Below are 17,634 nucleotides of genomic sequence, written 5' to 3'. Positions count from 1 at the left end.
AGAACATGCTATATTCTCACTTCCATTCTCAGAACGTCTAAAAAAACGTTAACTTTTATCAGTCAGGAAATGTATGGCTTCGCTCCCAGAACCAATGGGAAACCAAAAATGTACATTCTCACAACTTCCAAGGAACCAAATATGCTAGCCAGGTTTACTCTCCTATAGTGCATGAAATATCTGTGACGTTCCCACCGTCGAGAAGTCTGTAGCAAAAACAACAATGTGATGTCATTCATGACGCATTGTAAGGTCATTTGGAACAGGAAACTGAACAAAAGACAAGAGGAACTGGACTCTTCACTGGGGGCCCCACCTTTCTTCGGCCGAACATGAGGTGAAAGTTCAACCATCCTCAGCGAAAACTGGATTCGTTGTCTTAACCTTATTGTGCTTCTCTAACCCCGAAACAAAAGGAAGTGTGCGATAAGCGAACCCACTCTTTCATCTATTTGGGTCCGTGCTCGCCCTTACTGTGATCGCCTGGCAGCAGAACAGAGCCTTCACTCCTCTCTCCTGGGAAACACCATCAGGAGGATTACTGGGAGACGGCGGAGCAGAGCCATTTCCCAGTAATCTTCCTAGTGCACTCAGTGGTGGCTGGTGGCTGGCTGGTCCATTTGCAACAGGCCACTGGGGTTTATCGATTCACTATTACACAAGATTACCTAGTGGTCTATGTTGACCGTTTGCAATGGTAGGAAGAGGAGGAGGAGGTCTGAACCATCCTGTTCTCTCTATCTTTCTCACTCTCTCTCTCTTATTAAGAGCTTAGCCTACCTATCCAGACCTTTGACCCCTTAACGAGGACAGTCCCTTGACAGTAGTCTGGTAAACATACTGTAGGTGTAAAGATGCTTACGGTGGCCACTTACGCTTGTAACCATCTGCGGGTTGAAAATGGCACATTTGGGCACTAATAAGGTCCTAAATTAGAATGTAGTGGCTGTACATGATGTCAGAACTCTGGCTCTGCACTTCACAGTGCTGCATTGGTTTTGACTGACAGCCGTTCTGAACTTGAGCACTGCGCACAACAAGAAGGCGCCCCCATCCCCCCAGGTAATTGGGGAACTTGAGCAAAATGTTTTGTTTTCTGAGTGGGGGAAATTCTGTAAATTAAGATGACTCGATGTATTTTGAAAGATGAGACATGAGGATTATAATAATTATCGCTTTTGATGTCATACAAGCAAGCCAGACACCCGTGAGTCGTAATGTGCACTTCACCTCTCCAAATCATAAAACTCATGTCGTATACAGTGTCAACATTTATGAGCACTATGTTTGATGTACAGGTACAAGATGACATTTGACGCTGTCATACCAAATGTTTCTTTATTGTGAAGAGAATTCGCCACTTCGCACACGCACCTGAATGCACTCATGACTCCTTTCAATGCGCACCAAAATTACGATCCGTTTCTCTGAATTGCCTTGTGAAAGGCAAACGCTGTAATAATAATAATTGTGTGATGGTGGGGATGCAGGGTTGGGTTGCAATCGAAACAACTACAAGTGTGCTTTGCTCTAGTTCCTCAACGGCACAGCTCGGAGAGCTACAAAAAAAAGTACCTTAGAGTTGAACACTCTTCTTTGAGTCATAAAAGTGCATTGAAATAGCTTAGGAACAGTGCACACTTTAGAGAGGTGTGTGGCCACTTGGAGACACCAGTTAGTCCTCTCACTCAAACCCTTGTATATTTTCGCCTTATGTTGCACCTACCTCACATTCTCCAGGAATTGCCTTATCAAGTTATTCAATGTATCCACAGTGTATTCTCAGATTTCCTTTTCAATAACTGCAGCGAAAAGTAGATGTAAGTACATGTAAAATGCAGATAAAGTCAACAGTGTGAACAGGTGAACTTATCTACAAACTGTTCCGTTTCAATTGCTACCATTGTTATGCATATGCTTTCATATTTCTTCTATATACACATTTAATTTTAGCCCTGTCCATATGGGCCTATTCCCATGACTGTGAAGGGTTCAAGGGCCGGGTCACCTATAATTACAAAATGACCAAAATGTTTTCTTTAGCTGTGAGATTTGTATATGGACCTGGGGAGATTGTTATTCACACTCTTTGGGTTTGTAACATAACACAGTCGCTATGTGCTAACATGCTAACATTAGCATTGAGCTAGCATTACCATTGATGACCAAAAAACGATGGGAATGAATTAACCTGAGTTTAAATCACTTTAAAGAGAGTGTGCAGCTACTTAAGGTAGCGAATGGAATCATTTACCTTTTTTTAGAAAGAAACTACACCACACGGAGGGACAGATACAGAAACTGATTCAAAACCATATTTGTTTTTTACAATCTGCAAAAAGTGCCTGTCAAACATCATGAGCAACAATCTGTTCAAATCTCTGCGGACCTCTGCTTGCTTGCAAAGAAACAACACTTCTGTCGGTCTCCCAGGTAAATCCATCTACATGAAAATGAAAATACAGACTTTGTTCAGGTCCCAGATGATATTGACTGCAAGGAGCCCGGAGAGGTGAAGTAAAAGCAATAGTGTTTAATTTGCATCCCAAATGGCACCCTATTCCCGACATAGTGCACTACTTTTAACCAGGGCCCATAGGGTGCACTATGTTGGGAATAGGGTGCCATTTGGAATGTACCTTTAGACTTAATCGCTGCTCTGGGTTTGCGGTCAGCGAAAGCCCTGAAGAAAATCTAGCGCGCGTGAGAAACGTTACACGGGCTGATGTTGTGGCTTGTTTCTTAGCGTGACCCTCTATGCACCATGGATTAGCTCTAGTTACCATTAACGGAAAGTAGAGCAGACTCCTGGCTGGGCTGTTTGTGTGGGAGGCCTCTCTCTCCTGAGTGTCCCCTCTTCTTCTCCTACCTCAAGTACACAGTGTGTGTGTGTGTGTGTGTGTGTGTGTGTGTGTGTGTGTGTGTGTGTGTGTGTGTGTGTGTGTGTGTGTGTGTGTGTGTGTGTGTGTGTGTGTGTGTGTGTGTGGAATGACGGGGGGCCCACTTAACACCAAATCTCCTCTAATCTGGGCTCTATTTGGAGGGGGTGAGGCGGCTGGAAAACAACCTCTCAGACACCTTGCTCAGCTCAGAATTACCGACCCGCTGACTAACTGGGGCCTTGACTGGGGGGCACATGTTCTGTTGTGCAAGCAGTTATGGCATTATGTGTGCGTGCTGGTGGTGGGAGGGGGGAGCTAGTGTGTGTGTGTGTGTGTTTTAACTATTCTTGTGGGCTCCCGAGTGGTGCAGCGGTCTAAGGCACCGCATCTCAGTGCTGGAGGCGTCACTACAGACCCTGGTTTGATTCCAGGCTGTATCACAACCGGCCGTGATTGGGAGTCCCATAGGGCAGCGCACAATTGGCCCAGCATCGTCGGGGTTTGGCTGTGGTAGGCCGTCATTGTAAATAAGAATTTGTTCTTAACTGACATCCTAGTTAAAAGAAATAGAAAAGAAGTCCCCAAAAGAATAGTAAACAAACAAAAATTTGACCAACTGGGGATATTTTGTTAGTCCCTACAAGGTCAAATGCTATTTCTAGGGGGTTTAGGGATAAGGTTATGATTAGTATTAGGGTCAGAATTACATTAAGAGTTAGGGTCAGGAGCTAGGGTTAGTTGTAGTGTTAGGAGGTAGGGTTAGGCTTAAGGTTAAGGTTAGGTTTTTGAGTTAAGGTTAGGGTTAGGGTAAGAGTACGGGTTCGGGTTAGGGGTTAGGGAAAATAGGATTTTGAATGGGACTGAATTTTGTGTCCCCACAAGGTTAGTTGTACAAGACTGTGTGTGTGTGTGTGCGCGTTGAGAGCTAGGGAGTGTGTGTGTGTATACCGTGTCCATGTCTGTGGCCCCCAGACAAAGTCCAAATTAAATACCAACACAGATCAGCAGGGAGAAAGGTAAATGTACAATTTCCTGGAAACACACATTCTCAAAATCCCCAAAGCCTTAGCCGCAGACTGTATGTGTGTGCATGTGTGTGTTGTTGAAAAAGCAGTTTTATCAGTGCAGCTGAAAAGGGGCAGATATGCAGGCACAGCCACACACACACACACATTACCCCCCCCCCCCCCCCCAAACACACACAAGCACACACTAAACCCATCTAACCCCACTCCAGACAAATACAAAGCATACCATGAGGCTTGTCTTTTGAAGCAGGGCCTCAATTAATGCTATCCTGCCTCCAAGAAACTCCCTCTCAGCAACAGAAACCCAATGCCCTCAGGGATGGACGGATGTGGAGAATGTGTGTATGTTGGGGAAGGAGGGAGAAGAGAGGTGGAGGGAAAGAGGGGTGGAGGAGTAAGGGAGGCCCATTGAGGAGTAGGCCCCAAACAAGGACATCCTTTGTGCAAGCTAGAGGCTCATGTGATGAATTAGCGCTAGCTCGCTGCACATTTTTTCCCTCCCTCTCTCTCTCGCGCTCTCTCTCTCACTCACTCACTCACTCACTCACTCACTCACTCACTCACTCACTCACTCTCTCTCCCCTCTCTATCTCTTTATATCCCTCTCTCTTTCTCCCTCTATCTTTCTCTCTCTCTTCTTCCTCTCTCTCTAAACTGTGTGTATCTGATAAGAGCTTGTGTTATGCTTTACGGTGAGCGAATGAATGCGGCCCCCCATTGCTGACTATGGGAAATTACGAGAGTATAGTGCGAACACACACACAAGGTACACACGGTACACACGGTACACACGGTACACACGGTACACACACACTCACTGTATGGTAAACACACACAAACACAGTTTTGTACTGCTATCCTTGTGGGGATCAAATAATGTATTCCCATCCAAAATCCTATTTTCCCTAAACCCTAAATCTAAACTTAACCCTAAGCCTAAATCTAAACTTAACCCTAAGCCTAAAATGGCATTTTTCCTCATAGTGACCAGACTTCTGCTACCCGCAAGGACAGTTAAATAAAACACACACACAAGGTATACAAACTAATGCTGGTACAGGCACCCCAATCTTTCAGAGCGACAACTGACTTTGGCAACAAACCTCCTGACTCGTGGGGCCTTGATTGGGTAAGAGGGAAACACGAACAGTGACCTATATAAGGTATTTAGAAACAATCCTGGAATAGCATTTACAACCATGTCGTTTTTTTTAGGGGATGCGTGCCAAATGGCACCCTATTCCGTCTATAGTGCATTACTTTGACCATGGCTTTCCCTATATAGGGCCTATGGGTCCTGGTCAAAAGTAGCTCATAGGGAATATTGTGCCATTTGGGACGCAACCAGAAACAAAGCCTCTCTCACACCCATGACACTCCGTCGACACTATGAATATGCGGTACCATTTTGTGTCGTGATATGATAGACAAATACCACAGGGTGCCTATATGCAGCTTTCTTTTGTGTGTGTGTGTGTGTGTGTGTGTGTGTGTGTGTGTGTGTGTGTGTGTGTGTGTGTGTGTGTGTGTGTGTGTGTGTGTGTGTGTGTGTGTGTGTGTGTGTGTGTGTGTGTGTGTGTGTGTGTGTGTGTGTGTGTGTGTGTGAGAAAAGTATGAAAATGGTCAGTCGCTCTGGATAAGAGTGTCTGATAGATAATGTAAATGTGTGTGGACCCTTTCTGTTTGTGTGGGCGAATATTGCTTAGCTTTCCGTTGACATAATCTCTTTGCCAAGCCCTCCACAGAGAATGCCTTACAGATGTTTCTTTTCAGGCATCCAGCCTAAACATATTAACCTGTAAAAGAAAAGGGTTCATATTGAAACCAAAAGGATTGAATTATTTTGTCTGATTAGTATTTTGTAGTATTTTGCATCATTGATGTGGGCTCGGGCCAGGGGAAGGGTCCAGCCTGCATTGCTATGGGCTGGCAGGAGTAGCGGCTCTACTTTTGTTTGTGCGTATGTGTGCGTTAGAATTTTGACTTACCAGGTTTAGTATCACGATACTCGACACCATCACAATAAATTGATACCAAAACGATACCACGGCAAAAAAAGAAAGCTTATTAGCCAAAGTCACAGAATGGTACTTGACAGATCGTTTAAGTTCAATACCGTTACATTTAGCATTTTAGATTTTTGAATGTATGCATTACAGTTTTTTTCAACTGCTTACACACAAAATCTTTTCATGTCACACGATTTTTGAAACCTCTCACTCAAAGTGCAAAACTACACACCAAATATCCAAAACCATAAGCTATTTCTCAGCCTTTGACTCAGTTGTCAATTGCATAAAACACTTTTTTCAAAACACTACACACAATTCTCTACCTAAAACACAACATCTAACAGGAAGTGACTTGCTTTCCTTTTCCAAACACAACCAATCAAAATGCTACACTTATTCACCAGGTCACACACACACTCCTCACATGTGCAAACACTAATAGCTTAACTGATCACTAACCAATCACTGCTTTACTGTAATATAGGCCTATAAATAGGTCAAAGGTCAGATGACCTGTTTTGAACAATGGATGCCAACAATGGACAGAGAGCAAGCGCGGTAGGAGGGAGAGGGAGAGGAAGGGGAAGAAGAGGACGAGGGCAAAGAAGAGAAGGAAAGAGAGCCATCTCTGAGATTAGGGCAACACTTGTTGATCATGTGATTAACCACGGTTTAACCATGGACTCAGAGTCCAGCCCAACTTGAGTCGATTTACAGTGGTATCCATAATTCAACCCTTCAGAAATGAGAACAGGTATGCAACTATCTAATGACTATTTTAGCATTACAGTAATGTACTGTAAAATACGTATGACTGCACAGTATTGCGTAAACATTTGTAACTCTAAGCCATCCATTTACTGCACTGCATTGAATGAATGAGGTTGGTTATCATGCTGTACTACATCTTTTTGTACATTGTTTACAGTTCCTATGCTGAACACATACTGTGTTTGAATTCTGTACAGAGTGGAAAGGCAAAGACATCTTGGAGGACGAGGACACTTGTTTACAGATGTACAAGAGACTGCAATTATAAATATGATTTTGACCGACAATGCAATTAGGATTCGAGAGATAAGAGAGCTTATCTTGAATAATGACACCATATTTAACAACATCAATGCTGTAAGCCTGTCGACCATACAACGCATCCTCCAACGGCACCGAGTGACGATGAAACAACTTTAAAAGGTGCAATTTGAGAGAAACTCTGACAGAGTCAAGAATATGCAACATGACTTTGTAGAGGTATGTATGCAACACTACTTCCAGTACTTCAGACATACCATATTTACTCATCTGTATATCCTTTTGTCTGTTACAGAGAGTATTGGAGCTGAAATGTAATAGGACAGAGGGCAATTACCAATGTCCCTGGACAGCGTGGGGGTAATATAACTATGTGTGCTCCCATCACTCAAAACGGGGTCCTCCATCACAATGCCACACTGGGTCCGTACAACACCGGCCATATACTCACTTTTCTGGATGCAATTTACACAATGCTTGTCCCTGATCCAGATCAGGAGCCTGCTTGATTTGTGGTTTTATGGGACAATGTTAGTTTTCACCAGGCTTTTCTGGTCCAAAACTGGTTTGCCACCCATCCACAATTTGTAGTTTTGTACCTACCCCCATATTCACCTTTTCTAAATCCCATAGAGGAATTCTTCTCAGCCTGGCGCTGGAAAGTGTATGATCGCCAACCCTATATGCCCGCATGCCGCTTCTCCAGGCAATGGAGGACGGATGTCATAAGGTGAATGCACCAATTTGTAAGTCGCTCTGGATAAGAGCGTCTGCTAAATGACTTAAATGTAATGTAAATGAGGACGCATGTGGGGACATAGAGGTTTGCCTCTGCCCAAGGTTGGATAAGCCATGCTAGGAGATACTTCCCTCGATGTTTGGCAAGAGAAAACGTATCTTGTGATGTGGACGAAGTATTGTGGCCAGACCCAGGCCGGAGAAGAGATGAAGTGTAGTTTAGCACTGGTGACTGCCCCCCCCCTGTCCATATGGTTTACATATGTTTATGGTTTTGTTGTATGCTACTGTATACAACAGTAATGTTTGGCCTAATAAATATTTTCTGTTTCTACATTGCATTGGTGTTTACAGTGTACTTGTTACCCCGTTCAGCAGATTACTTTCACTGTGGAACATTGTATTGAAATAAGCCTATGAAAGACCAAAGAGCTTTAGATTTAAAACAACAGTGTTTACATGGTATATCCAAAAATGTACTATTATGAAAGCAGTGTTGGCCAATTTGATGCAAATGCTTCATTCTGACATGTGTTTATGGCATTTTTGAATACAGCGTTACATTTTGAAGGAGATGTGAGGCATTTTGTGTGTGCAGTTTTGGGAATTGTGTGTAGAGTTTTGAAAAAAAAGGAGACAGTTTTCAAGACTTGTGTAAAGCAGTTGGAAAAAAACAAATGAATCAATTATAGAACTATACAATAAATGGGGCCATCTAACTACATAACATAATGGTAATTTATTTGAATGGTAAATCTGTTGATAAACTAGGTAAATCAAGATGTAGCCTGGGCCTATTCACAATACAGGGAAATGCATATTCAGTAGTAGTGTGTGCATGCAAGAGTTATTGATGTTGTTTTGGCTGAATTCATGAGGCTACTGATGAAAAACTGTTTACCTTCTTTTCGGGATACATTTGTTACTAATTTTATAAAAAAGCTGGATCCCTTCTAGCCATGACCGCTCGTAGGTGGTGGGCCATAGCAACCTATTGTAATGTGTATGCTGGGAGTTGGGAAGCAAGTTCAGGGAGTGTATTTAATTAATTAACATAGAACAAATTAAGACGAGTAGCGTACAAACATGAAACAACGGAACAGAAACAATGACGCTTAGGGAAAGGACCAAAGGTAATCAGGCAGGTGATGGAGTTCAGGTGAGTCTGATGAGACGCTTGTGCGCGTAATGATGGTGACAGGTGTGCGTAATAATGACCAGCCTGGTGACCTCGAGCGCCGGAGAGGGAGTATACGTGACAGTACCCCTTTCCTGACGCACGGCTCCAGCTGCAGGACGCCAACCTGGGGGATGATCCCGGGGACCAGGAGCGGGCCGGTCACTTCTGCAAAGGCGCAGGAACCTGTTGACCCGGCTGAGGCGCGGGAACCTGATGAGCCAGCTGAGGCATGGGAGCCTGCCGCGCCTATCGTGTCTTGTGAACCTGTCGAGCCAGCTGAGGTATGGAAGGAAGCCTGTCGAGCTAGCTGAGGCATCCGCGATAGACTCGGAAACGGACGCTTGACAGCCCAACCGGGTCTTGTATGGAAGCCTGACGAGCCAGCTGAGGCATCCCCATTTGCTCTGGGGGCGACACCTGGACCCGACATCACCTACACAAACAAAAACAAAAAAAAACGCTCCCTGATGCTTCCCTTTGGTGAGCCTTTATTCTGTGTACGCTGGGAATCAGGTAGTGTATTTTTAATAAACAAACAAATAAGCAAAACAAGAAACACGAGCAGCGTACAGACATGAAACAATGGAACAGAAACAATAACATGTGGGGAAAGAACTGAAGGGAGTGACATATATAGGGAAGGTAATCGGGCAGGTGATGGAGTTCAGGTCTGAGTCTGATGAGGCGCTGGTGCGCGTAACGATGGTGACAGGTGTGCGCAATAATGAGCAGCCTGGTGACCTCAAGTGCCAAATTCCACAGTGTGCCATCACAGCAGCAAGATTTGTGACCTGTTGCCACGAGAAAAGGGCAACCAGTGAAGAACAAAACTCCATTGTAAATACAACCCATATTTATGCTTATTTATTTTATCTTGTGTCCTTTAACTATTTGTACATTGTATATATATATATATATATATAATATGACATTTGTAATGTCTTTACTGTTTTGAAACTTCTGTATGTGTAATGTTTACTGTTTCACCTTATATATTCACTTTGTATGTTGTCTACCTCACTTGCTTTGGCAATGTTAACACATGTTTCCCATGCCAATAAAGCCCTTGAATTGAATTGAATTGAATTGTATACGTGACACCAATATGCTTTCGTTTTTTAGATGATCGACCTCTGTTGAATGAGGAGCTGGTTTTTACATACTGTGTATATTTATTTATTCTGAATACATACGTTTGTTAGCAATGTCAATTCTTAAGAATTTGTAGAAAACAAACGTACTTTTATGTTCGCTAACTGGACAGGCAAACACCGCTGCGTACTAAACTGTAAACAAATCCAAACTTGAGCCCTCTCCATGGTACTATCTCTGCTGATCATATCTGCCAATCACATTATCCATATCAAAGGTAGTATACAGCTCATTTCCAGAGAGATCTCTGTCCGACAAACTGCTATCAGGTAAATAATTGTTTATTTATTTGTAGTCAAACTATTTAATTATAGAAACGTGATACCATCAATGCGTGTAAAATGTATCTCAGCTTAGAACACAGCAACCATAGTAATGTAGCTAGCATGCTAGTTAGCTAGCTATAACACGTAGAACAGATAGCTCTATCACTAGCTAGCATGTCATTCTGGGACAAGGATGTTTTAGCTATCAGTTTATTCCAAGTAATAATTTAAGACTACGACAATCTGTAGAACTAGTAGTGTAAATATAATACAGTCATCATGGCAGGACCCACTAATTTAATTCATACTGCCAAATAAGAAATGCCACATTGTCCCTGACAATAGTTGGAGAAGGATGATTGCAGATCACCCTGTCTCAGACTGTCAGAATGTTCATTTTCTAGCTCACATACTACATTCCTTTGCTGTGATGATTTATTTGATTAATTATTGTCTATCACGTTTGTCTTTTATTTATTTTGATTTAACGTTTATTTTACCTTTTCAAGTCCATTATGAGCAAATCTAGTCGCTCAAGAGCAACCTTACCTGCCGATCTATAAATGAAGTCTCTGTAATCTAGCATGGGTAGGATGGTCATCTGAATAAGGGTTAGTTTGGCAGCTGGGGTAAAAGTGAAGCGATTACGATAGTCTAGATTTAACCTTAGCCTGCAGCTTGGATACGTGCGTAGGACAGTGTACTGTCTAGCCGTACTCCCAAGAACTTGTATGAGGTGACTACCTCAAGCTCGAAACCTTCAGAAGTAGTAATTACCTTTCTTTTGGAGGTGTTTAGAACAAGGTTAAGGGCAGAGAAAGCTTGTTGGACACTAAAAGCTTTGTTGTAAAGTGTTTAACACAAAATCTGGGGAGGGGCCAGCTGAGTATAACACTGTATCATCTGCATTTAAATGGATGCGAGAGCTTCCTACTGCCTGAGCTTTGTTGTTGTTGTAAATTGAGAAGAGTGTGGGGCCTAGGATCGAGACTTGGTGACAGGCAGTGGCTGACACAGCAGACTTTAATCATTGCACTCTTTGAGAGAGGTAGTTAGCAAACCAGCCCAAAGACCCCTCAGAGACACCAATACTCCTTAGCCAACCCACAAGAATGGAATGGTCTACCGTATCAAAAGCTTTGGCCATATCAACTAAATTAGTAGCACAACATTGCTTAGAATCAAGGGCAGTGGTGACATTATTTAAGGTTGCAGTGCCAAATCCATGACCTTAGCAGAAACCAGATTGTATAACAGACAGAATACTATAGACATCAAGAAAGTTTTCCCAACACTTATGATAAACAGGACAAGATAGAAATTGATCTACAACACCTAGGATCAGCTTGATCTCCCCTTTAAATAAAGGATGCACTTTGGCTGCCTTCCAAGCTCAGGGAACCTCAGAGGGGAGAGACGGGTTAAAAGGGTGAGAGATAAGATCGGCGACGCTAGGAGCTGCAACCTTAAAGAAGAAAGGATCTAAACTATCTGACACAGATTTTTTTTCGGGGGGGGGGGGGTCAAGTTTAAGGAGATCCTTTAGCACCTCAGACCCAGTGACCGCCTGCAGGGAGAAGCTGTGTAGTGGGGCAGGGGGGGAGAGAGGGAGGGACAGTCGCAATAGAAGGGCTGGGAGGAGATAAGGAAGTGTTGGATAGGCATTTCTCACATGATCTATTTATCATTTTAGAGTTGAAGAACACCCGCTACAGATACATGTGCTTGTTAGAGTATCTTTATTCATTTTTGTCTCTCAATTATGTCTCCTGTGATCTATTCACCAAGTCCTGCAGTTTGAACTAACCCTGCTGTCACTATTTAGACATTGAGACTACAGTACATATGTATTTGACTGTTGTCGTTTCTTTGTGGGTTTTTGTCTTACACAGTCTAGTACACTTTAGAGTTGAAGAACCCCAACTACTGACATTGTTTGAGCATCTCAAAGACTACATTCAATGTAGAATCTAAATACTATTTTAGTATTGTAACATGCAGTGGGGAGAATTCTACGGTCCCCGCCAGGAGGACCACACAAGCTTTAGATTGCATTCTGCTAAGGCACTTGTCCTGCTCTACACCGGTCAGCTACATTGCCGAATAGGGTGGGTATCCTTTCAATACGCCTATGGGGCCTGGGAATAAAAATGCTCCTAAACAGAAAGGGGAATACTGAAACATGCATTGGGGATAGTTCTATAGTCTTGCAAAGAGGCCCAGGCTTTTGGCATAGATGGTAAAGCACTCATTTCTGGACTGCAACATTGTAAGATTGTGCCCTCCAAGGCACTTGATATACAGTACAGTGATTGGTAGGTTACACTGTATTTAGATACTTCAAATACTGCCTGAGACACCTTTGCTATTTGTCTACGTTGTCCACAAATGGTGACACACTAATTGGGATGGTGTTCTTTGTTCAAATGTATATGCATGAAACGTACATTATAGAAAACATGTCTCAAACTCCGTCATGGTTAGAAGAATAATGAATGATTGGCAACATTTTGGCACTGTCAACTTTTAGAAAGGTAGTAGGAAAGTTAATCAATTAAACCACCTATAATCACATCCACTGAACATTTAGTATTTCGAACTCAAACATTCATTTACCAACTGCTTTTTCTATAATCGTACAGACTCTTTATCATTCTCAGTCTCAGTATTCCAATGCATTCAACATTATGCATGCCCACCATGATATTGGGCAGCTGCAGTTTGAGAATTCCTCTGGTTTAGAAATCACTGCTTATCTTATTGCAGAGCACATTGTCCATCTATTTTGTTGAGAACATTGTATTGCAAGAAATTCTACAATTAACAAAAATATAAACGCAACATGCAACAATTTAAAAGATTTTACTGAGTTCATAGAAGGAAATCAGTCAATTGAAATAAATCCATTAGGCCCTAATCTATAGATTTAATTTCCTCCTCAGACAATTCCGCAGGTGAAGAAGCCAGATGTGGAGATCCTGGGCTGGCGTGGTTACATGTGGTCTGTGGTTGTAAGGCCAGTTGAATGTACTGCCAAATTCTATAAAACGATGTTGGAGGTGGCTTATGGTAGAGAAATTAACATTACATTCTCTGGCAACAGCTCTGTTGGACATTCCTGCTGTCAGCATGCCAATTGCACACTCCCTCAAAACTTAAGACATCTGTGGCATTGGGTTGTGTGTCAAAACTGCACATTTGAGAGTTTTTAGAGCCTTTTATTGTTCCCAGCACAAGGTGCACCTGTGTAATGCTCATATTAATCAGCTTCTTGATATGCCACACCTGTCAGGTGGTTGGATTATCTTGGCAAAGGAGAAATGCGCACCAACATTTGAGAGAAATAATATTTTTGTACATATGGAACATTTCAAGGATATTTTAGTTCAGCTTATGAAACATGGGACCAACACTTTACATGTCGCGTTTATTTTTTTGTTCAGTATACAGTGCATTCAGTATTCAGTGTATTCAGATCCCTTGAATTTTCCACATTTTGTTGCATTAGACTTATTCTAAAATTGATATAATTGTTTATTTACTCATCAATCTATACACAATACCACATAATGACAAAGTAAAAACAAAAAAATGTTTACAAATGTATAAAATAAACTGAAATATCACACTTACGTAAGTATTCAGGCCCTTTACTCAGTAATTTATTGAAGAACCTTTGGCTGCGATTACAGTCTAGATTCTTCTTGGGTATGACACTACAAGCTTAGCACACCTTTATTAGGGGAGTTTTCCCATTCTTCTCTGCAGATCCTCTCAAGCTCTGTCAGGTTGGATGGGGAGCGTCGCTGCACAGCTATTTACAGGTCTCTTCAGAGATGTTTGAATGGGCTCTGGCTGGGCCACTCAAGGACATTCAGAGACTTGTCCCGATGCCACTCCCGCATTGTCTTGGCTGTGGCTTAGGGTCATTGTCCTGTTGGTCCTGAGCGCTCTGGAGCAGATTTTCATCAAGAATCTCTCTGTACTTTGTGCCGTTCATCTTTCCCTCGATCCTGACTAGTCTCCCAGTCCCTGCCGCTGAAAAACAGCCCCACAGCATGATGCTGCCACCACCATGATTCACCGTAGGGATGGTGCCAAGTTTCTTCCAGATGTGATGCTTGGCATTCAGGCCAAAGAGTTCAATCTTGGTTTCATCAGACCAAAGAATCTTGTTTCTCCTTTTGGTGCTTTTTGGCAAACTCCAAGAGGGCTGTCATGTTCCTTTTACTGAGTGGCTGCCGTCTGGCCATTTTACCATAAGGCCTGATTGGTGGAGTGCTGCAAAGATGATTGTCCTTCTGGAAGTTTACCCCATCTCCACAGAGGAACTCTGGAGCACTGTCAGAGTGACCAAAGCCCTTCTTCCACAATTGCTCAGTTTAGCTGGGTGGCCTTGGTGCTTCCAAATTTCTTCCATTTAAGACTGATGGAGGCCTATCTGATTGAAGCCTTCCCCATATCTGTGCCTCAACACAATCCTGTCTACTGACAACTCCTTCGACCTCATGGCTTGGTTTTTGCACTGACATGCACTGTCAAATGTGGGACCTTATATAGACAGGCCTTAGCAAATCATGTCCAATTAATTCAATTTCCCACAGGCGGACTCCAATCAAGTTGTAGAAACATCTCAAGGATGGTCAATGGAAACAGGATGCACCTGAGCTCAATTTTGAGTGTTTTAGCAAAGGGTCTGAATACTTACAGTGGGGAGAACAAATATTTGATACACTGCCGATTTTGCAGGTTTTCCTACTTACAAAGCATGTAGAGGTCTGTAATTGTTATCATAGGTACACTTCAACTGTGAGAGACGGAATCTAAAACAAAAATCCAGAAAATCACATTGTATGATTTTTAAGTAATTCATTTGCATTTTATTGCATGACATAAGTATTTAATACATCAGAAAAGCATAACATAATATTTGGTACAGAAACCTTTGTTTGCAATTACAGAGATCATATGTTTCCTGTAGTTCTTGACCAGGTTTGCACACACTGCAGCAGGGATTTTGGCCCACTTCTCCATACAGACCTTCTCCAGATCCTTCAGGTTTCGGGGCTGTCGCTTGGCAATACGGACTTTCAGCTCCCTACAAAGATATTCTATTGGGTTCAGGTCTGGAAACTGGCTAGGCCACTCCAGGACCTTGAGATGCTTCTTACGGAGCCACTCCTTAGTTGCCCTGGCTGTGTGTTTCGAGTCGTTGTCATGCTGGAAGAACCAGCCATGACCCATCTTCAATGCTCTTACGGAGGGAAGGAGGTTGTTGGCCAAGATCTCGCGATGCATGGCCCCATCCATCCTCCCCTCAATACGGTGCAGTCATCCTGTCCCCTTTGCAGAAAAGCATCCCCCAAGAATTATGTTTCCACCTCCATGCTTCACGGTTGGGATGGTGTTCTTGGGGTTGTACTCATCCTTCTTCTTCCTCCAAACACGGCGAGTGGAGTTTAGACCAAAAAGCTCTATTTTTGTCTCATCAGACCACACGACCTTCTCCCATTCCTCCTCTGGATCATCCAGATGGTCATTGGCAAACTTCAGACGGGCCTGGACATGCGCTAGCTTGAGCAGAGGGACCTTGCGTGCGCTGCAGGATTTTAATCCATGACGGCATAGTGTTACTAATGGTTTTCATTGAGACTGTGGTCCCAGCTCTCTTCAGGTCATTGACCAGGTCCTGCCGTGTAGTTCTGGGCTGATCCCTCACCTTCCTCATGATGCCCCACGAGGTGAGATCTTGCATGGAACCCCAGACCGAGGGTGATTTATCGTCATCTTGAACTTCTTCCATTTTCAAATAATTGTGCCAACAGTTGTTGCCTTCTTACCAAGCTGCTTGCCTATTGTCCTGTAGCCAATCCCAGCCTTGTGCAGGTCTACAATTTTATCCCTGATGTCCTTAGACAGCTCTCTGGCCATTGTGGAGAGGTTGGAGTCTGTTTGATTGAGTGTGTGGACAGGTGCCGTTAATACAGGTAATGTGTGGAGAACAGGTGGGCTTCTTAAAGAAAAACTAACAGGTCTGTGAGAGCCGGAATTCTTACTGGTTGGTAGGTGATCAAATACTTATGTCATGCCATAAAATGCTAATTAATTACTTAAAAATCATATGTGAATCAATGTGATTTTCTGTACCTATGATAATAATTGCAGACCTCTACATGCTTTGTAGGTAGACAAACCTGCAAAATTGGCAGTGTATCAAATTCTTGTTCTCCCCAATGTATGTAAATAAGGTATTGCTGTACTTTATTTTTAATACATTTGTAAAAAATTCTAAATCTTTTTTTCGCTTTGTCATTATGGGGTATTTTGTGTAGATTGATAATTTATTTATTTTTAATACATTTTAGAATAAGGCTGTAACGTAACAAAATGTGAAAAAGTCAAGGGGTCTGAATACTTTTCGAATGCACTGTATATATGTAGTCTATGCCATATGTATTGGTTAATATGCTTATGCAGCTGTCATTTTTAAAACTCCATTCTAGCGTACATGACACACACATTTTTCTATCACATGCTTTTATTTGGGTTTCCATAAAAAGTAAATGATTTAAGTTTTTTTTAAGCCTGCAGTTAGTTACTTGAAATGAGAATTATAACCATGCCATGCTAACAGAAATGTATTTCACTAACAGAGAGAGAGCTATTGAAACACTCATTTGCATTTACAGTAGCCGACTAGGCTAGTCAAACTATAACATTGGATAGCTTTCAACAAATTGGCTAAATGGTCTCTCTTCATATGATCAAAACAAAACGTATTGCATACTGCATATTTCAAGTGCATTCGAAAACAGATACAGTATGTACAGTTGAAGTTGGAAGTTTACATACACCTTAGCCAAATACATTTAAACTCAGTTTTTCACAACTCATGACATTTAATCCTAGTAAAAATTCCCTGTTTTAGGTCAGTTAGGATCACCACTTTATTTTAAGAATGTGAAAAGTCAGAATAATAGTTGAGAGTGAATAATTTCAGCTTTTATTTCTTTCATCACAATCCCAGTGGGTCAGAAGTTTACATACACTCAATTAGAATTTGGTAGCATTGCCTTGAAATTGTTTAACTTGGGTAAAACATTTGGATAGCCTTCCACAAGCTTCCCACAATAAGTTGGGTGAATTTTGGCCCATTCCTCCTGACAGAGTTGGTGTAACTGAGTCAGGTTTGTAGGCCTCCTTGCTCGCACACGCTTTTTCAGGTCTGCCCACACATTGTCTATAGGATTGAGGTCAGGGCTTTGTGATGGCCACTCCAATACCTTGACTTTGTTGTCCTTAACTCATTTTTCCACAACTTTGGAAGTATGCTTGGGGTCATTG

This window comes from Oncorhynchus gorbuscha, linkage group LG26, assembly GCF_021184085.1.
Source record: "Oncorhynchus gorbuscha isolate QuinsamMale2020 ecotype Even-year linkage group LG26, OgorEven_v1.0, whole genome shotgun sequence".
Taxonomy (NCBI): domain Eukaryota; kingdom Metazoa; phylum Chordata; class Actinopteri; order Salmoniformes; family Salmonidae; genus Oncorhynchus; species Oncorhynchus gorbuscha.
Note: the sequence above shows the minus strand (reverse complement) of the source record.